The sequence below is a fragment of the Peromyscus maniculatus genome, chromosome 14, assembly GCF_049852395.1.
Source record: "Peromyscus maniculatus bairdii isolate BWxNUB_F1_BW_parent chromosome 14, HU_Pman_BW_mat_3.1, whole genome shotgun sequence".
Taxonomy (NCBI): domain Eukaryota; kingdom Metazoa; phylum Chordata; class Mammalia; order Rodentia; family Cricetidae; genus Peromyscus; species Peromyscus maniculatus.
This window is the reverse complement of record NC_134865.1, coordinates 91,245,926-91,266,865: the sequence shown is the minus strand read 5'-3', so window position 1 is coordinate 91,266,865 and position 20,940 is coordinate 91,245,926. Positions and strand designations below refer to the sequence as shown.

The following is a 20,940-nucleotide window of genomic DNA, read 5'->3' as shown; positions in this document are numbered from 1 at the left end:
GAAGGACCACCCTGCCTTGTTTGGCAAAGTTTAGTGGTCACTTTCCTGTAGGTCCTATATTTTCAGTTTATACAGTGTACTGTCAAGCAGTCCAGGCAAGAGTAGTTTCTTGCCAAAATGGCTAGCCTTGCCACATTGAAAGCAAACTCCATAAGGAGTTTCTTCAATACCCATCACCCTCTTTGAAGTAATTGGTGCTTCTAGTTACAGATGTGTTTCACTGTCTAGAAAAGTCTAAGTTCTTAAAACATTTTAAATGCCATATTCTGTAGGTCTTTGAAGTGTTTGAAGATTACCTATCTAATTGAAATATATCTTTGTATACCTAGAAAACCTAACTAACATGACTGTAAGTTTGACTATTATAGATGACTATTAATATCAATTTTTAAGTATACATTATATGAGCTAAATAAACATAATGCCTTACACAAGAGTAGAAATATACATACAATATAACAAAATTGACTTTAAATTTTGTATCAATAAACTAAACTCCATAACAATGTAAAACATTTTGAATTAACAGTTGCTTTTGGATTAAAGTAGATTCAATTATCTGCCTTTTTATTATAATAATTTACCCTTTCCCCATCATTTTTATATCATATCTCCCTTTCTTCTTTAGAAAGAGATTGACTATGACCAATAACAATTTATAACCAACCCCCATTTAAATGACAACAAATATTCATAAGCAATATTTTGGGAATGTGGGTATACTTCTCTAGACTACTTCCTGTTGATTGGGAGCACTAGTAACTTTATTGAGACCCTGAAAAAAATTAGACTTATGGTCAAGTCCTGACTAGAGTATTTTGTATAGCTGGTCCATCTCAGCCAGCAGCCTTGAAGCTCTTTTGGATGCAGAACTCAGAAGAAACAGTAACAGAAGTGTATTGAAATGCTGGATCATCAGGGTCATCTGTTTTTATTGGTGTCTGGTCCCTTTGTTCTGAAAACATATAAACCTTTAAAGGTAACACACACACACACACACACACACACACACACACACACACACACACACCATACACACACACACACACACACATTAATATAAATATAAACTATGCATTGTATACAAGCCATCCAAAGATAATTTTTTGTTTTATGTTCAAGAAGGTAAGATATACATCATGTGTCTTAAAGGTTGCTTTAAGTTTATTTCTTTATGTTTGTAGTCAGGATTTTCAAGGGCTCTTCCTTGATCAAACCATATTAACCTGGAAGTAACCCATAGTTTCTCATCTTCTGTGGAAACAAAAACAGAACCTCTTTTCCAAAGTAACATATCTTTAGACCTAAATTTTGAAGTCAAGATACCTTTTAAAATATATATATTGATTTAATTTAGCAGTCCCCACAATCAAATGTCTCTCCGTAGTTAGCTCAATAACTATTAAAAATCTCAAAGAAAACTTAATAAAATATATAATCCAGACTCTCTGTGTAGTTCCCATTTTTATGTGGCTTATTTTTTAATATATCTTATTATCCCTTTTATGAACTTTATTTTATTATCTTAAAACAATAATTTTTCATCTATGACTGTGTATCTCTCTCTCTCTCTCTCTCTCTCTCTCTCTCTCTCTCTCTCTCTCTCAAGCCTATGCACATTTTTAAACATAGTGTGACCCATTTAGAGGTCTTTTTGTCTGAATCTGCCTTTATTGTGTATCTGTAATCCTTTCTGACCAGGAGAGTTTTTAAACTGCTAAGCAAGAGTGGCTAGGACCAAAGTGGCAGCTTTGCCCACTCAGCTTTTCAATATGGCAGAGGTACCAACAAGAGTCATGTTAACCTTCCCAACTCTGGGAAGCTGTGGGGTCCACATTGGCACCAAGTAGCATGCAGCCATGTTCTCAGGCCCAACAGCAGCTGGAATAAACCTCTTTACCTTGGCCTGTGTATGAGGCTGCCCGAGTCCACCATGCTGCAGCTCAAGCCTGCCATAGCCAGAGGATGTGGTTCTATACTGCAACCTGCAATGAGAGACTTGAACCATGAAGCTGTTCTTGGCTCCATTTTTTGTGTATCTAGAAGCCTTTGTTAAAGCTTTCTCAGGCTTTATGTATCTGTACATGCACAACATTGGAAGCAGGGACTTTTCATGATGGTGACACAATACTTAAGTGAAACATTTTGCAAAGTGGAAAGGTTACTTTTGACTCATGGTTTCTAAGGTCTCAGTCTTTAGTTTGTTTGCTTTGTTGCTAAGGTATGTCAGTCAAAACATCATGTAGTGGAAGTATCATGTGGTAGAAGAGGCTGTTTAATTCATAGTGGCCAGGAAGCAGAGAATCAGAGTAAGCAGGGTACTGAATATATCTTTCCAGGCCATGTCTCTAGTTTACATCCTATTTAGTTCACACCTCCTACATTTCACCAAATTCCAAAGGTGACAGCATATTATGAACCCATCAAGAGATCAATCCATTGATAAAATCAGAGGTCTCTAGATCCAGTCTCTTCTCAAAAGCCCTTTATCTAGAGCTACATCATGTATACATTAGGCTGTGAGCAACACTACTATTTATGAAGAACAACAACAGTGGAAAGATTTTTCTCTTTTGATTCTCTATTCTGTAAAATAAAATTGATAATAGCTCAGGGCATAATCTAAATGAAATTGTAGGAACTAATAAAGTTTTTGCTATACAAGTCTTTCAAAACTTGGTTGTCCGTTTCTAATTTGAACTGCTCTAAGTTTAGGCTTCTTACTAAATCTTACTGAAACAAATTAACCATATGCAAAGATAGACTCAATTCCTGCCATTCACTATTGATTTGGATTGTAATGGGTTTTCTTCACTCAAAAGATCAATGAAAAGAACAAGCTGCAGTTTTTATATATATTTTGCTTGTCTAAGTATTGATTACAGCCATTTCCCTAACACAATAGATGTGCCATTAATGTCACTTTGTGATTGAGTGCTAATGAATTATACTTAGTTATTGCTTAAGTATTTGGAAATCAAACATTAATTAATATAATCCAGAGAGAAATAGTAGAAATCAGATGTCAGTTGCATCTTTTAAACCTTTTTACACAGCATCTTGATGCTGAAATATCAGCCGGAATAAACATTAATATTTTGAAATAAAGTTATAATATCATATTCTAGTCTCAATAAGAAAGGACCTAGCTTTGTCTTGGTTTCTGGTGTGAATGTTTTCCTTCATAGAATCCTAACTTTCCATAGTTAACTATGGATATCTTCCAATAGTGGACCAAAACTGGGCCACAGTATACTTGACCAGCAGAAAAGAAAACAAAATTTCTGAAAGGCTTAGTAACCAAAATCATACAATAAATTAAGAAGAAAACTAAAAATTAATTTTGCATTTGGCAAAAACAAGGTAGAAATGGGGATTGTTTATCAAACATTTCTTGCTTCATTTTATACAATAAGTAAAACACTTGTTTGCTATACCACTGGTCAAAATAACTTTGATTCTGACTATTCACAGTAGCTCTATCTGCGCTATAAATCACATCACAAAAATTCATGTGTGACAAGTTTCTAGCCTTAGGAAAGAACTAGAAATGACTTTTCCATAGAGGACAATAGTTATCAATAGATGGTAATTGTCCCTGGGACAAATAACAAGAGGGGCATCCTGCCTAAGCTAGCATCATTGCAAAGATGAGAAACATAGACTCTTTCCTTGTATAACATTGTTTCTTTCTGGCCTTGATCCCTTGTATGAGAGACACTGTCACATACTAGAAAGATTCTAGACAAACATGGTAGCCTTGAATTCTAAGTCAGACTGCCAATTTCTTGTCAGGAATCTAGGACAAACTACTTCACTTCCCCTGAGATCTGTTTGTTCTATGAACAAAACCAGTCCCATTACTCTCTGCTCCAAGATTCATCATAGAGAGTAAGAAAACACCTGGAATATTCCGGGTACACAACTGACATTCAATAAGTACTAGATTTCCTTTTTCTTGACTAAAACTATAAAATAGTACAAGAAAAGACAAGTTTTTTTTTCCATGCCTATTGCATAAAATTTTGAACAGTTTTAAAAACAAACAGCCTTTGTTTGGCAGTACAAACAATCATTAGCAAGAGATGTTTGTTTTCTTTAGAAATGATCATTTGAATATTCTTCTGGAAATAATGGTGGCAGTCACATTCCTATCCCCAGTTTAATGACTTACAGTTGCATAAAAGATCCCATTAAGATAGAAAAAAGTCATTCACTCAGCGACCTCTGTGGTCTGAACAAAAGCACAAACTCTCCTTAAACGGATTTTAATAAAAGAAAGGAATCTTCTGACAGTAAATGGGTCATAGCTACAGTTTTGCCTCTTGCTGTGTCTTATCTGAGATGTCACTGACTTAAATATGATAGACACATTCAAGATCCTAAGGACTAACACTTTATAAGACAAACTTGTTTTTTCTTGAAGGACCCATATTGTATCAACGTTGAAGTCTATCACAGCAAATCTAACACAGGGACATGAAGATTCCTATTTCATGTTACTTTTCTGTGCCCATTAATAATACAGGCTCTCAACAAGTGTTTGATGTATTAATAAACAAATGACTAGCATAAGAAACATAAGATCTACAACAAAAATCACTGAAAAATTTAATTGGAACATAGCAACATCAAAACTGTGTGCCAAAAGAGGGGTGCATTTGTGCCTGGAGGAAAGGTTGGATGTTGTGCATAGTCAATTTAGAAAATGCAAACTCAAAAAATCATGTAAAAGTCACTAGAAAATTTAATCTAAGCATTTTGCTTAATAATGAGAATTACACAAAAGACTCTGTGCTTGTCTACTGGATGAGACTAGCCTAACTACCTAATATATGGTGCGTATAGAACTAGAAGCATACACAAAACACACAAAAGTATATGAAAAGAAAGGATGACAATAAAGGTACTAGTAGGTGATGAGAAAAGACTGAATGCAGGCAAAGGATACATGAGTTGTGAAAAGTGACATAAAGATAATTATTTTTCTGGTTTTAAGTCAATCATGGATTTTTCATTTTCATGTATGTGGAAAACTATGTGGTAATATTTGTGCTCAAACAAGTAAAACTTATCTGGGGATCAGAGGACAGAGCCAGTCATTAGATTAGAAATAGAGGTCAAACAATGGTGGCACACACCTTTAACCCCAGCACTTGAGATCTCATGTCTTTGCTTGGGAAGAACACACGCCTTTACTTATTTTTTTTTTTAATTTATTTATTATGTACACAGAAGAGGGTGCCAGATCTCATTACAGATGGTTGTGAGCCACCATGTGGGTACAGGACCTGTGGAAGAGCAGTTGGTGTTCTTAACCTCTGAGCCATCTCTCCAGCCTGGACACATGCCTTTAATTCCAGGAAGTGATGGCAGGAAGCAGAAAGGTATATAAGTCTCAAGGACCAGGAACTAGAGGCTTTTTAAGCAGTTCAGCTGAGATCCCATCCAGGTGAAAACTCAGAGGCTTTCAGTCTGTGGAAACAGACTTCAGAATGGCCATTCTAATTATATAGACATTCTTTGAGATGTGTAATCTTTTGATCTGGGCAAGTGTTTGAGTGGCTATGTTAATCTAGCAGTGTGACTTATTTTATATTTGCAAGTTCTTTAAAATAAAGTGATTTTTATTAAAATAAATAAATAAATAAATAAATAAAAAGGCTGTGGTGTTCAAAATTAGGAGTAACCAACATTGCCATGGGAACAGTGTTTGGGCATAGAAAACCTTGACTTATGTTTCTGATGAGTGAGTTGAATTACCTCCTAAAGGTAGCCTACATGTGACCAGTCACTCAAGGCAGTGATAGCATTCCGGCAACAGAAGGATGGAGCTGCAGCAAAGCCAACAGTGAAAGGGACCAGTTTGCTAAAAGACAAGAATAGCAATGTGGCAAGGAACAGATAATAATGGGAAGGGTTTAATAAGATAGGCACGTACTTGTTGGGTGACTAGAAGGATTAGATTCCATAACATAGGCCAGTGTTATTCAAATTAAAAGGAGTAATTATGCTTCAGAGAATTCTGAGAAATAAAAGCTTCTTAGTCTTTATCTGTATAGACTTCTACATAGTATTTTCTCTATTTCATTTTATTTTTTAGTTATTTCTTTTATTTTTGATATTATAATTTCCCCCTTCCCTTTTTTCACTCTAAAGCCTCCCATATGTCCCACTAGCTCTCTTTCAAACTCATGGCCTCTTTTGTTATTAACTGTTTATATATACACATATATGTCTGAATATAGCCTTCTCAGTCTGCATAAAGTTACTTATATGTTTATTTTCAGGGTTACTATTTGATATTAGATAACCCAGTCCCCATTGATTGATGAGTTTATCTAATTATTCTTTTTCAATAAAAAATCAGGAGTCAGTTATTGGGGTAGGAGGTTGAAAGATCAGAGAAGCAGAGAAGCAGCCACCAGTGACTTCCTACTTCTTCCATTCCTACATACAAAAGGGTCAAGATCCTCTTTAAGCCCCACCTTACTACTTCCTCAGTTCTCCAAAACCTCTGTGGTTAATTTTGGTCAGCTAATGGCTAGCTCCACCCTCTGATTCAAGACAAACTTTATTGTTAGAATGCAATCAAAATATCACACAACAATGTATATAGCTACAAAACAACTACTGTACCCAAGGCTCCAGGAACATAGCAGAAGAGGGAGAAGAATGACTATGTAGGAGCCAAAGGAGCAAGGACTTTGCTGTGAGACTGAGTCTCCTAGTAATGTCAGAAGCAACATCCATAAAGTCTCACCAGCATGACTTCCCAGACATGAGCTGAACAAGGACAATAACAATAGGCATGCCAAAGTGGATGGTAAAAGCCCAAGAGGCCTCAACCCTACATAAGATATATTTCCACATGAAGATATTTTTTTCTAACCTCTAATATAGATACAGAGCCCTAACTAGAACTATCAAGAACAGGGTTACATTTAAGGAAGTTAATGCCTAGCTCTTCCAGAAGGGAAGAACCTGAGATCATGTCCTAACATAATTTTGCCTAAGTAAAAGATCCAAGGGACTACACCATGATGCAGTAAGGGGATAAGCAATGTGCTACTAAAACAAAAAGGTGGTGGTCATTAAAACTCATCCTCACTTTTCTGGAATATTTCATTAGGCTCAAGATTAAGAAAACCTGAATTAGTCACAGGCTTTGGTTTGAACATCTGCTCTTACCCAGGTTGTTGACTTGACAAAATCTAGAAACTCCTGCCTGATGGGCCTTTGAACATGGCTGTGAGGGACTGCCTTGATGACATTAACTAATATGGAAACATCCACATTAATTGTGGATAGGACCATTCCCTGCACAAGTGATCCTTGGAAGCATGACATGGAGAATGCAAGCTGAACAGTAGCATGTTTTAATTTCCTTCTGTTGTTCTCTTCTGACTGTAGACTCATGTAACCAGCTGCTCTAAGTTCCTGCCACCTTGATTTATCCTTCATGATGGGCTTTACCATGAGCTGTAAGCTAAAATAAATCTTTTTTCCTCTCACTTGCTTCTTTCTCAGAATAACTTATAGCATAGGTAGAGACTGAGACAGGAGAAAAATCTAGCTTGGGTATAAAATTTTAGTTGAACTTGTAGTGGAATGTTTTAAGGTATGTTACTTTTGTTTATATGCAATTGTTTAACTCTGAAGCTGTATTACTGTGCCTGTGTAAAACACTTGATGGTTTAATAAAGAACTGGGCAATAGCAAAGCAGGAGAAAGGATAGGCGGGGCTAGTAAGCAGAGAGTGTATATATAGAAGGAGAAAACTGGGAGGAGAGATCAAAGATCTAACAGCCAGGGAAGGAGGAGGACTCCAGGGGCCAGCCACCCAGCTACACAACCAGCAAGCCAAGGAGTAAGAGTAAGATTTACAGAAGAGAACAGAAAAGGCCTAGAAGCTAAAGGTAGATGGGATAATTTAAAGTTAAGGAAAGCTGGCTAAAAACTAAGCCAAGCTAAGGCCAGGCATTCATAATTAAGAATAAGGCTCCGCGTGTGAATTTACTTGGGAGCTGGGTGGTGGGCCCCCCAAGAAGCAAAAATCCCCAACAACAGAATTTGAAGTACTTGTATTCCATTTTAGGTGAAAATGTATTCAAGGGGTCCTTGTGAACATGTATGGTAAGAAGGAAAGATCTGGAAAGAAGATAATGCCTTCAGAGCTGGGGACACAGGAATGTGTCTTCAGCTGGAAGTGAGAATCAGATCAAGGGATGGATAAGCACACAATAATTGTTTTGCTTTATTTAAAGAAAATACAGGGGAGGAGAATGCTGTGAAAGAAACTGAGCACGTAGGATAGGAAGAGGAGAAACTATGAAAGAGTGAATCACACAGGATGACAGAACTTTCCACAAAAGGGCCATATAATACAGGAAGGTCAAGGAGGACAAAGATTGACAAACACCTCTTGGATCCAGCAACATGCTATTCCTCCTTAGAGACCTCAGTCTACGAAGATGCATTAGTGGAGTGGTAGAAACAGAAACTGGCAACAGTTAGTTATAAGGAGATATTTCTTAAAGAATGAAGAAGCAGTGTTTGAAATGAGAACTCACCAAAAGATGGACATCAAGTCAGATATAACTGATTTATAACTTTGTCTATTCACTTGCCTGGATTTATCTCCTGTGTTGCCACCATCATAGTAACTGAGATCAGACAAATGAGAAATTCCAAAATCCCAATGCCATGTGCATGCCTTAGCCAGAATGGGCCAATCTCCTCACTGTCTTAGAAGCAGAAGCCCTGCACCATTTCAAAGCAACAAAATGGGCAAAGAACCATGGAAACAGCTATTTCCCAATAGAAACAGAATGCCAAGGTCACTCCAGCATTCAAATGTAATTGAAGCTCAAGGGCCAACACATTTAGTTAATTTGCTGAAGGAAAATAATGACCTGCTTTCTGTTGCTATGTTCAGAGAACAAGTGAACCATTCTTTTCTTTTTAATTTTAGATGTATTTATTTTATGTGTATAAGTGTTCTGTGAGCATGCATACATGTCTGCCTCTTGTATGCCTGGCACCCAAGGAGGTCAGAAGAGGGCATAGGATCCTCTGGAACTGGAGTTATAGATGGTTGCAAGTCACCATGTGGATGCTGGGATTTGAACTGTAGTCCTTTGTGAGAGCACCAAACTCTCTTAATTGGGGAGCCAACTCCCCAACCTGTAAAATCTTAATTTTCATAGAATCTTTTTCCTAGGAAGAAAATGTTTACTCATAGAATACATTTCTCAAAGCTAAAAAACATAACTAAAACTCTAGGCACCTTTTAACTTTGGTGAGAAATCTAATATATTTACTTACAAACTAACACAATTCTAATTAGCTACATAATCTTTTTTAGATTTGTTTTATTTTTTATGTGTATGTGTGAATGTCTACATTTATATATGTGCACCACAGGCAAACTTAGTTCCCATGATCCCCAGAAGAAAGGCATTGGATCCCCTGGAACTATTGCTATAGGCAATTGTTAGTTGTCATGTAGGTGCTTGGAATTGAACCCCAGGGTCTTTTAAGAGGAGTGTATGCCATTAACTGCTGAGCCATTTCTCAATCCATATGCTTCTAATTTTCTTTTTTTCCAAATGCTTTGGAAAGGTTGCATCCTCCTCTACCCCAAACCACAGTCCTATCACTGGATTGTCAGAGTTGGTGACTAACTGCAAGAGAAAGTTGCTAATCCTTTGAAAGCAGATGCTATGTCACAGGGCTTCCTAGGTGTTCATAAAATCTTAGTGCTCTGAGTCAAGCACCACACAAATAACATTGGCCACATGTTCACTTCAATCATTATATCACCCTACTTCAGAACAAAACATAACACTCTCCAACACTTGAAAAATTGTATTAAAAACCTCAATAGCTAATTGATTGTGAAAACTGACTCTGCTGGGTGTGGTGGCACCTGTTCATGGCCAGCCTGAGATACATGAAATACTGTTTTCAACAGAAGTCAAAACAAAAAGAGAATGGACTTTCTTTGGATGTTTCTGATTTGTAGACAAATCCACCATTGTGTATACAAACTGGGATACTATAGTCCAGATGTCAAAAGCTCAGAGGCAAAATAGCCATAAAGAGAACCTATTAGGAGGAATCTGTAATGTGGGACTCAACAATCCTTGTGAACAATGGGGCAGGCAGCAACAGCATCACCCCCAGATACTCTGCTCCATAGGCAACTCATCAAGAGTACCTGGTTTTCCTTAAATCAAATACATAGATTTTTAGTCTAAAACTTCCACTTAAAAATGTTAACTCAATTATTTTGTAAATGTAAGGTGATTGACAGCCTAGAAACTCAGCAAGGTTTTCAGACAGGAAATACATTACATGGAGTGAGTAATTACAATGAATGGATTACGTGTGCAGCTCATGCCATCTGAATTACAAACACACAGCACAGTGTAGAAACATTTTTTTGTGCAGATAAATTCTGTGCAGCTGTGAGAATCATCCACAAGAGTGTCAAACCTTCTTCACAGCTGTGAGAGCTATTGTCACATTCTTTGTTTCTCCCCTCAGCTGCAGCTCTCTACCAGGACTGATTGAACATCAAAATGATTAAGAAGTTAAAAAAAAATCCTTAGACACTCTTGAATAATTCATCAGTGCAGCTGAGCCTGAAAGGCCCCTTGTCCTGTAGCATAAATACATTACAGACTACAGCCCAGAATGAAAATTCAGTTAAAATATACTCAAGTGAAAGGATCTAAGATGCTACTCTTTTTATTATCAGAAACACCACATGGCAGTTCACTTTTGCTAATACAGTTGTATAGGCTGCCAAGTTTCAGATGCTGTTTACAGGGGAGCACATATTTATATTGGAGGAGGAGAAGCATGTGCAGCTCACTTATGAACTGATCATTCCACATGGCTAGATGCAAGACTACATTTTCATCAAGTGAGAAATGCATCAAGGCCCATTCCTAGACTAAACCACAAAGCAAAAATACCAAATGTGGTGCTCTTTTGTCACCCTGTGATGAAAGGACTTCTATTTCTTTTCTTTGGATTGTGGCTCTTTTACCAACAGAAATGTACCATGCAATACACTCAAGGCAAGAATTTAATAACCATGTTTAGATGTGTATTGAGTTGTTTCTCAGCACAGTAGGATCAAATCTTCAGCAGAGCACTTGAAGGTAGATCTGCCGCTCATTAACTGTAATTCTGGAGAGGGGTGGAAATCACTAAAACTTTACTGTCTTATGCTAGGCACTATGGTAAGTGCTGTGTAGAAGGCAGAAAACCAATGCCATTGTTCAAAGGAGATTAAGATATCTTCAACATAGACTCTGAAAATCTACCTCACATGTCACTAGAGCATGGTGAAATGACACATGTCCCAATCTTTAAGTGTCAGGAAAGGATTGCTTTGTAGATGAATTTCTAAACATCTTGTAAAATAAGAAACACAGAGCCAAATACAGGGGTAATAGCCAAAGAGATCAGAGAAATTGCAAAGAGCCAATGACTGACCTTAGCTTACCACCATGTCGTGGCTTCCCAAGAGAGAGCTTCTTCCTGTCTAACCTGCGTTTTTATTGCTTTTCTGTTCTGCCTTCTCATTGGTTCTAAGCCCAGCCACCTCACTTCCTCATCACTGCCTGTCTATACAGACCTCCAGGTCTCTGTGGTTGGTACTGGGATTAAAGATGTGTGTCACCATGCTTGGCTGTGTCCTTGAACACACAGAGACTCTGCCTGCCATGTGATTGGATTAAGGGTGTGTGCTACCACTGCCTGACTTCTGTTTATGGCTCGCTATGACCTCTGATCTCCAGGCAAACTTTATTAACATACAAATAAAATATCACATTTCAGCACAAATAAAATATCACCACATTGCTTAAGGAAAGATGGCTAAGCTGATATGTGAAGGGGTAAATGGAAGCTAGATAAAAGAAAAGTGAGACCAAGAATAGCTTGAAAGCAGAAATTAATATATACAATCACCAAAAACTGAAAAGCCCCTCAGTCTTCTGAGGAGCTGTCTATGAAGCTGCATTAGTGCTTGTGATAAGGTATTTGCTGGGGGATCCTCAATATTCACTCCAGCCAAAAAGTTGGAGGAAAAACTAAGGCTAGACAGATTGTCTTCATTTTGTTATCTGTTTACTTATCTTAATAAGCAATTATTTCAATCTACTGTGCTTAAGAAACTGTGGTTACTTCTTTAATAAAGATTTTATTCATTTCAAATTAAACAGTACTCATGATACTATTTGCAATGGAAATTGTTGATTTATGTCAGCAAATACAATGCTCATTCAACTAATATCACAGTAACTGTCTACAAAATGTTGATTTTAAGAAATTCCATGGGGGACTCAATTGGTGATGAAATAACTTTGGAAAAGCTATATACCGTTTCTATCATAAATTGATGGTTTATATTCACATGATTAATGTGGTAAGAAGTCCTAAAGTAAAAAAAGCAATTAGAAAATGCTCCTTTGCCCAGAATTAGATGAGTGTTAGTTGACATAGTTTTAGCCATGAGATAGAATTTCCATTCAGTAGGTATGAAATCAATTCCCAAGAGTCTGTCATTTCCACAGGAAATCCTTGAGAGCCTGCTTTTCAAGAAATGTAATCCCTGTACACAATCATCTGGGGACCACTTATTCTATTAAAGACACTAATGAAAAATTTAACTATAACAGCTCTTAAACAATATGTTAACTACTATGACTCTTTCTAAAAATAGTATATTATTAATTAGAAGAAAATCCCAACACACTGGTCTTATTTCTTTTCGCTTGGTAGTCCATATCTCTGTTTGCATTTTTCAGTTACCTTAAAACAATGAGGGGGATATGCTGTTGGTTATTATTTCAATCTTTTGACTCTTCATTCTTTTGGAGGATCTGTCACTCAGCTCCCAAATAAATACATATGGGAATTTATTATTACTTATAAAAGCCTGGCCTTAGCTTGGTTTGTTTGTGGGGGTATCTTTGTGGATTTCTGTGGGCCTCTCTAGCACTTTGCTTCTTCCTATTCTCATGTGGTCTTCATTTACCATGGTCTGTTCTTGTTCTCCCTCTCTGTTCTTGATCCAGCTGGGATCTCCTGCTCCCCCAAGATCTCTTTCCCTCGACCCTTGCCCTTCATTACCCCCACTCATGTCAAGGTTGTTCATATAGATCTCAGCCATTTCTCCATCATTGGCCCATGACATTTTCATCAACACACAAGAAACAAAGAGAAAGAATAGGAAGTGGGTGGGGCTATAAATCCTCAAAGTCAACCCCCGTGACATACTTCCTCCAGCAAGACTCTACCTCCTAAAGGTTCCATAACTTTCCCAAACAGAGCCAACAACTGGGGATCAAGTGTCCAAATCCATGAGTTTGTAGGGACATTTCTCACCCAACCATCATAGCCTGGAATACCTCTTCAACTTTTTCATAACTGCTTTCTGATAAAACTTAGAATTGTCTTTAAAATCAGATGACACTTGCCTACTCCCAACACTCTTGCACTTGGCCTAGTATCTAGCACAGAATGGACTGTCAAGAATGTTCATGGAAAGTGGATAGTGGACATAAAGAAAGGTGAACAGACACAGACAATGAACAAGAAGCTCCCACTTTGAGGGGAATAAATCTCTGACTCTAACAGCCTTAAGATGAAACTCATGAAGTCTTATAAAATCTGGACCTCTTCATGGAAATATATTTCTTTTGTGCTGGTTTGTTCAAAGTAGGACCTTCAGCTTATTACTATAGAGAATTTAATCATATTTTTCTTTGTGTGACTCAAAATGATACACAACTTAAGTAACCATATATCTAGTTAAAAGAGACTCAAATACAAAGTCACTAAAATGACACAGCAACAGTTAAAAGCCTTTGTACATGCTTGAGGTTCAATATAACTTCAGGAGACTTTCCAAGTTTGCTGACTTTGTGTGCAGTGGCACTGAAACAGTAGAATTTCCATCATTCATCCACTTGTTTTGGTAATATTTTTTATAATGGCAAAAACCAGAAACCTAATTCAGACCGACTCATAAAAAAACAAAATGTGATGTATAGGCTCACATTACTAAAGTCCAAAGAAAACCAGGCTACAGTTGGTGTCAAGTACTCCTACTAAGAACACATATCATTCTATCTTTGGCATTCCTTGTTTTCTGTTGAATTTATCCCATAGGATGCCCATTCCACGAGTATTGAGATGGCCTCAGCACTTTCAAACACTTCCATCTTAGCCAACCCAAAATGAAAGGCTCTTCTTTCTAATGCACCTTAGCTGATTGTGGGGTAACCACCTCTACAACCCACAAAGGGAAAGTGGCTGCCAAAAGGCAAGTGAAGACGCAGTTTTTTTTAAAAAAAAAAAAGGTGGGGGGAGGAGCATGGACACTGGGGTAGACAAAGCACAGCGGCTGGCTGTGTACATAGCTTACATAATTGTGAAATGAGTCAGAATCATTAAAATATATTCAGATGCTTCACAATAAATTCATTAACTTTGGGTTTAAAATACAAATAAAAGTCATTTTTAAGAAATTGAGATTGTATTGGTTCATACAAATTGGCCATTGAAACAAACCAAAAAGCAGAAGCTAAACTTTCCATATTTTTTGTGTGATGCTTCATTATGCTAACTGAATTTAGTGACACAACTACATTTTTAAAATGTTAGCATGACAAAGATCAGCTATTCTCATTTTAGAGCCAAAGAGAACAGATAGGTGTGTGTGAATGCATAGAATCAATGTTCTTAAGCATATCATAAATGCCTAAAAAAGACTTGATGAGCATAGATTTTCTGTTTCAAAATGAGTATGATACAGTAAACACAAAGTTTACCATATCATAGCCATACAATCTGACACCCGAACACTTCTGCAAATATATCTAATCATAAAAACGGGCTTTCTGTGGAAAGGAATTATAAAACTTGGGAACCATACATGCAAAACAAAGGTTTTCCACTACATAACAAAGTTATAGTTACACTATTCACCTGACAATTTTTAGTTAGCTAATGCTCTTTTGTATTAAACAAATTTGATTTTCCAGACAAGAGGGGGAAAATCATACAAAAACATTTCATAAATTAGATATAATAAAATAAAAACCTACAAATAAAAATGTCTCAAGTGCAGCATGGTTCCTTAACCCAGTCATGGCAGAGCCAACACGTTTTGGCATCCAACTGCAAAACCTGAAATCAGAATAATTACATTTGCAGGTAGAAAGAGTCATGTTAAAATGCAGGCCTTCAGCTGATATTACCTGTGATATTTTATGTCAGGCACAAATGAATAAGCCATGTAATACTATTTAAAGGTTTAGAAGATGTGTGTCTATAAACATTGTCATAGGTAAAATTATTAGTATGTTCATGTGTACTTATCTAAAATATATGGATTTATTATTATGCTTTATTTTCTCAGAGCTAACTTCCTAGTTTCCAAACAATATTTTTTATTTGTTATAAAGTTGTTTTATCTATTATTTATTTTATCTCATCATTATCTGTGATTATAAATACATCTTTATTGTCTCTGATAATAAATGTAAATTGGAAAAATATTCCCAGTGGAGTAATTCATAGCATTGTTTTCATTATGTACAATGTCATTTTAATTTGCATTTTGAATGCTTTTACAGAGCTAGAGTCCCTCAAGCTTCAAGTTTATTTTGACATCTGCTTAATTCAACTGCTTAATAACAAAGTTACAAAGAAATGTTGCTGTCCAAAGAAGTGATCAGTGTGGCAGAATTCTTCCTCAAATTGCATTCTATCCTCCACCTTCTAGGCTGCCATACAAATCTAACAAGACATAGAAAAGTTTTGGTGTACAGATTCGTAAAGTGGCTCCTCATCCATTTGGCTAGTTACCTAGCTATCTTTGATGTGAAAGCAACTGGATAAAATAAGAAAAGTTCAAGATATAATTATGGTGTTTCTTGTTTCTTAGGCTTACTTTATATTTTTAAATGAATGGTAAGTAGATTACACATGTTGAAATTCTAATGACTAGAGTTGTCATGTGTCATGAGTGACTATCTTCTGAACCAAGCAACAGCCATATTAGGGGGTTTAGCTGTGCCACCTTGCAATAAGATTATTTCAGCTGGGCTTGTTGCATGTTTACATCATCTCATGGAAGGGTAGTGAAGGTCACAAGACCCTCATGAGAATATTCAGCTGCCTCCTACCACCTGTTGTATGCAGCTCTGCCTTACCTATATATGACCTCAGGAACAGGATAGATTATATAGGCCAGGACAGACTTGGAGGAAGTGGGTTCCATCTAGGTTGCTAGAGGTAAGCCTTCATCCCTACTATGTACATGCTTTTCAGGTGTGGTCTATTGAAGGTGAAAGATCCCCACTCCTGTAAATAACCCCTCAGCTATGCTCTGTAATGAAACCCAATAAATGTACTGTTCCCTGGAGTGAACTTCAGATGAATCATGCCTTGGCTTGTTGTTGAAACCTAAAGAGATGGGGCAGATGTTATGTCTCCCTCTGGAAAACAACATCATGTATCTTACACAATAGTTCTAATAAAAATTGGACTTCAAATCCACATTTATGGGGTTCTGCCTTGTGCCATCAATTGTTCCATATATTGTCTAGTTTAATCCTCAAAATAAATAAATGTTATTACCATTTTAAAAATGTGTTAAAGGAAAATCAAAAAAAGTGTAGGCACTTACCTTAGGCACTAAGCCAATGAGAGTAGTGCAGACATGCAGACCCAAAAATCTAGGTGAACATCAGCATTCTTTCACTATGCTGCATTTAATGTGATACCTGATAAGACTCACGTGTACTGGACATTAAGCATTCTATACATCCCTTGTGCATTTCTTAATTGTCTCAAGACACTGAGATAATCTCTATAACTAAATTAGTCATCAAAGGCTGAAGAGAGACACCCAGGAAGAAAATGGCAAAATTAGGAATTAAATTTAAGCCAGCCCATCTAATTTCAATAGTTAATCTTTTCCCAGCATAGCATACTGACTTTCAGCTGTGACCAAAACCACAATTCAATCTATATGAGAGCATTTTAGACCACAATTTGTGAGCTAAGAGAGGTGTCATGGTGGATGTCTGTAATTCTCACACTCCAGAAACAGAAGCATCATGAGTTTCAGGGCAGCCTGGATTACATGGTGAATTCCAAAACAGGATAGGCTGCATGAAAAGACTTTCTCAATAAATCGAGTAACAACAACAAAATTAAGGAGGTCATGCTTCAAAGTCACTTCCAGAATTTGTTCCAAATATCCTAGTGTCTGTCTTAGGAGATTTAGTTACTAGAGAGACAATGAATATGTATCACTCATCTAAATTTTCATTCACTTCACTTATACATGAACAGTTGTGTTATATAATGCATTTTTCCAAATTCTATCATGGTGCATAGTTTTTAATATAGTCAGATTAATAAAACATGAAAAAATGATTCATTCAGTAGAAGACAACTAAATAGACAAACATCATGAATCACTTAAAAGGGGAAATGTGTATAATTCAATTTTGTGCAGTAACTTAGGCTGTGGGTAGGTAAGCATAAAACTCCCTGAATAAATTAATATATAGTGTTTGCCTTGCATCATAATTTGGAATAATGCAGAGAAAAATTAGCATGTCCCCTGTGTATTACATATTCTGTTTTCAAATTATTGCTGTTTGATATACTATATCTTGATCATATCCACTCGACACTCCCTTCCTCCAATTCACTCCAATTCCCTCAAACACATCTCCCTCCCAACTTCGTGGACTCTCTTTTTTATAGCCTACTGAGTCCAAGTCCACCCAATGCTGCTCATATATGCATGGATGTATAACTTATTATAACAGGTTATTCACTGTGGCCTGGGCAACTATAACTAGCTATCCGCCAAAGAAAGCTGACTCTGCCTTCCCCAGCAGCCACCAGATGCCAGAGGCACATCAGCCCTTCTCCCAAGTCCTACTGTAAGAAGGTTTCATGCAAATATCCACAGCTCCTCTGAGTGCATATGTATGGCAGCCAGGTCATGCTCAGAGAACAGCATTTCACAGCAACCCTCCCTGTTCTTCAGCTCTTGCAACCTCGCTGCTGCCCCAGCCCTTCTCAAGCCTTATTTGGGGGAGGAGGGAGGCTGATACAAATGTCCCATCTATATGTCAAGAAATTAATTCTGGGCTGGAGGGGTGGCTCAGAGATTAAGAGCACTGGCTGCTCTTCCTGAGGTCCCGAGTTCAGTTCCCAGCAACCACATGGTGGCTCACAAACATCTATAATGAGATCTGGTGCCCTCTTCTGTCATGCATACATACATGTAGGCATAACACTGTGTACATAATAAATTAAAAAAAAACTTTAAAAAATGAATTATATTTTTGCAAAGACAATAGATGTGCTTAGCATACCAGGAGTTTGTGAATCTCAATTGTTTAATATTTTAATCACATGTAGCACTGTCAGTCTTTTTAACATTTTAACCACTTTATGAACATGGTTTGTCACTGTGGCTTTAGTCTGCATCAGGGAATCACTATTCTTTTTTTTTTTTTATTAGAAACTGATTTATTGAGTAGCCTACCTAAAGCACTGCTTGTACTGAGTATTTTCTTTTTTTTATTTTTATTTTACAATACTATTCAGTTCTACATAATAGCCACAGATTCCCTTGTTCTCTCCCTTCCTGCCCCCCTCCCCTTCCCCCCAGCCCACCCCCCATTCCCAGCTCCTAGATCAAGGTCTCCCCCGAGGACTGGGATCGACCTGATAGACTCAGTCCAGGCAGGTCCAGTCCCCTCCTCCCAGATTGAGCCAAGCGTCCCTGCATAAGTCCCAGGTTTCAAATAGCTAATTCATGCAACGAGCCCAGGACCTGGTACCACTGCCTAGATGCCTCCCAAATAGATCAAGCCAATCGACTGTCTCACCTATTCAGAGGGCCTGATCCAGTTGGGTCCCCTCAGCCTTTGGTTCATAGTTCATGTGTTTCCATTCGTTTGGTTATTTGTCCCTGTGCTTTATCCAACCTTGGTTTCAACAATTCTCGTTCATATAAACCCTCCTCTTTCTCACTAATTAGACTCCCAGCGCTCCACCCCGGGCCTAGCCATAATGGAATACTATTCAGCAGAGAAAAACAATGACATCATGAGGTTTGCAGGCAAATGGATGGATCTAGAAAAAATCATCCTGAGTGAGGTAACCCAGACTCAGAAAGACAAATATGGTATGTACTCACTCATAGGAGCATACTAGATGTGGAACAAGGATGACTGGACTGCTGCTCACATCACCAGTGAGGCTACCTGGAAAACAGGACCCCAAGAAAGACACGGAGAAATGGATGAGATCTACATGAACAGCCTGGACATTAGTGGGAGAAATGAAGGGCGAGGGTCGAGGGAAAGAGAGCGGGAGATCCTAGCTGGATCAAGAAAAGAGAGGGAGAACAAGGAATAGGAGACCATGGTAAATGAAGACCACATGAGAAAGGGAAGAAACAAAGAGCTAAAGAGGCCCATAGAAATACACAAAGATACCCCCACAAAAGACTGCTGGCAATGGAATCACTATTCTTAAAGATTATATTAACAACTGAGAATCCCAGTGTTAAAGGCTAACACTAGACTATCATGAAGCTCTAAATCCTAGATCTGCTTCCTTCGGTGTGGCTGTGAACAAGATGTCTTAGCTTTCCTGTGCTTTGATTTCTTCCTTTGTCAAGTTACAATAAAAATGCTACCTTCTAACGCCGAGTGTGGTAGCTCAAACTTGCAATGTCTGCACTTAGGGGTACTGAGATAAATAAGGAACTCTTGCTCAAAACAAAAACAACTAAGTGAAACAAAACCAAAAAGCACCTTCCTCAGATTTTGTTTTGAGCTTTGAAGAGAAAATAAATAGAAAGCTGCAAGTACATTTTCTGCATCATAATAAAGTTCAACTAAAGTTAAGTGATATTATTATTATTTCTGTTTCTCAATGTGGAGTGTTACAAATTCTAAAAATGTTAATTTTATTTCTACTAATCATAAGAATGTCATGCCCTTAAATGAGCCATCTCGGGTAAAGGAAAAAGCATTATGGTAATATTAAAATTGGAACAAGAATTCAAAGTCAGTGGATCAGAAGCATTTCTCTGAAAGATATCTGTTCATCCAGCTCTCTTTCAGCTAGTGTTGTTTTGTTTCCTTTTTAAATCAGGAGTTGATTTGATTTAGACCATGTGCAGACAACACCATTTTACATAGTCTTGATAGCAGAAAACAGCAGTATTGGTTGTTTAAAATAGTATGATAGTTCTCGAGGCAGTGTCAGGGGTGGGATCACTCACATGGCAAAGGTCTCAGGCTAGACCAGTCATTGGTTCAACACTGCCACGATCTCTGTGTCACCCTTACATAAGCTGGATAGACACCCCTGACACTGCCTGGAGCACCAGGACCCAGAGATGGCTTGGCCCAGAGACCTAGGATAGAACCAAACACGACTGAATAAATGTCAGTATAATTATGCCTAACGATATTCTGCTATACTCATAGATTGGTGCCTAACCCATCATCAGAGAGGCTTCATTCAGCAACTGATAGAAACAGATGCAGGGATCCACAGTCAAACATTAGGCCGAGCTCCAGTACTCCTGATGAAGGGAGGGAGGAAGGACCTAGGAGCCAGAGGGGTCAAGTACATCACAAGGAAACCCACAGAATCAACTAAACTGGGCTCATAGGAGATCACATAGACTAAACCAACAACCAGGGAGCCTTCATAGGGCTGATGTAGGCATTCTGCATATATGTTACAGTTGTATAGCTTGGTCTTCTTGTGGAACTCTTTTGCAGGCTTTTGGAACCCTATTCCTCATACTTGGTTGCCTTGCTCAGCCTTAATGAAAGGGGAGGTGGGTAGTCTTACCACAAC

At 37.6% G+C, this 20,940-nt stretch overlaps 1 protein-coding gene across 5 annotated transcripts in view; it reads right to left on the bottom strand.

The window, feature by feature from the left end:
* Macc1 (MET transcriptional regulator MACC1) overlaps positions 1-20,940 on the bottom strand; it is a 120,772-nt gene that overhangs the window by 86,686 nt on the left and 13,146 nt on the right. For 4 of the 5 annotated variants that reach the window (XM_076551597.1, XM_076551592.1, XM_076551595.1 and 1 more), the window contains exon 3: positions 19,259-19,325. The exons of the other annotated variant lie outside the window; for it this stretch is intronic. The gene's annotated coding sequence lies outside the window, so the exon portion shown is untranslated. The remainder of the gene's footprint in view (positions 1-19,258; positions 19,326-20,940) is intronic. 5 annotated transcript variants of the gene reach the window in all.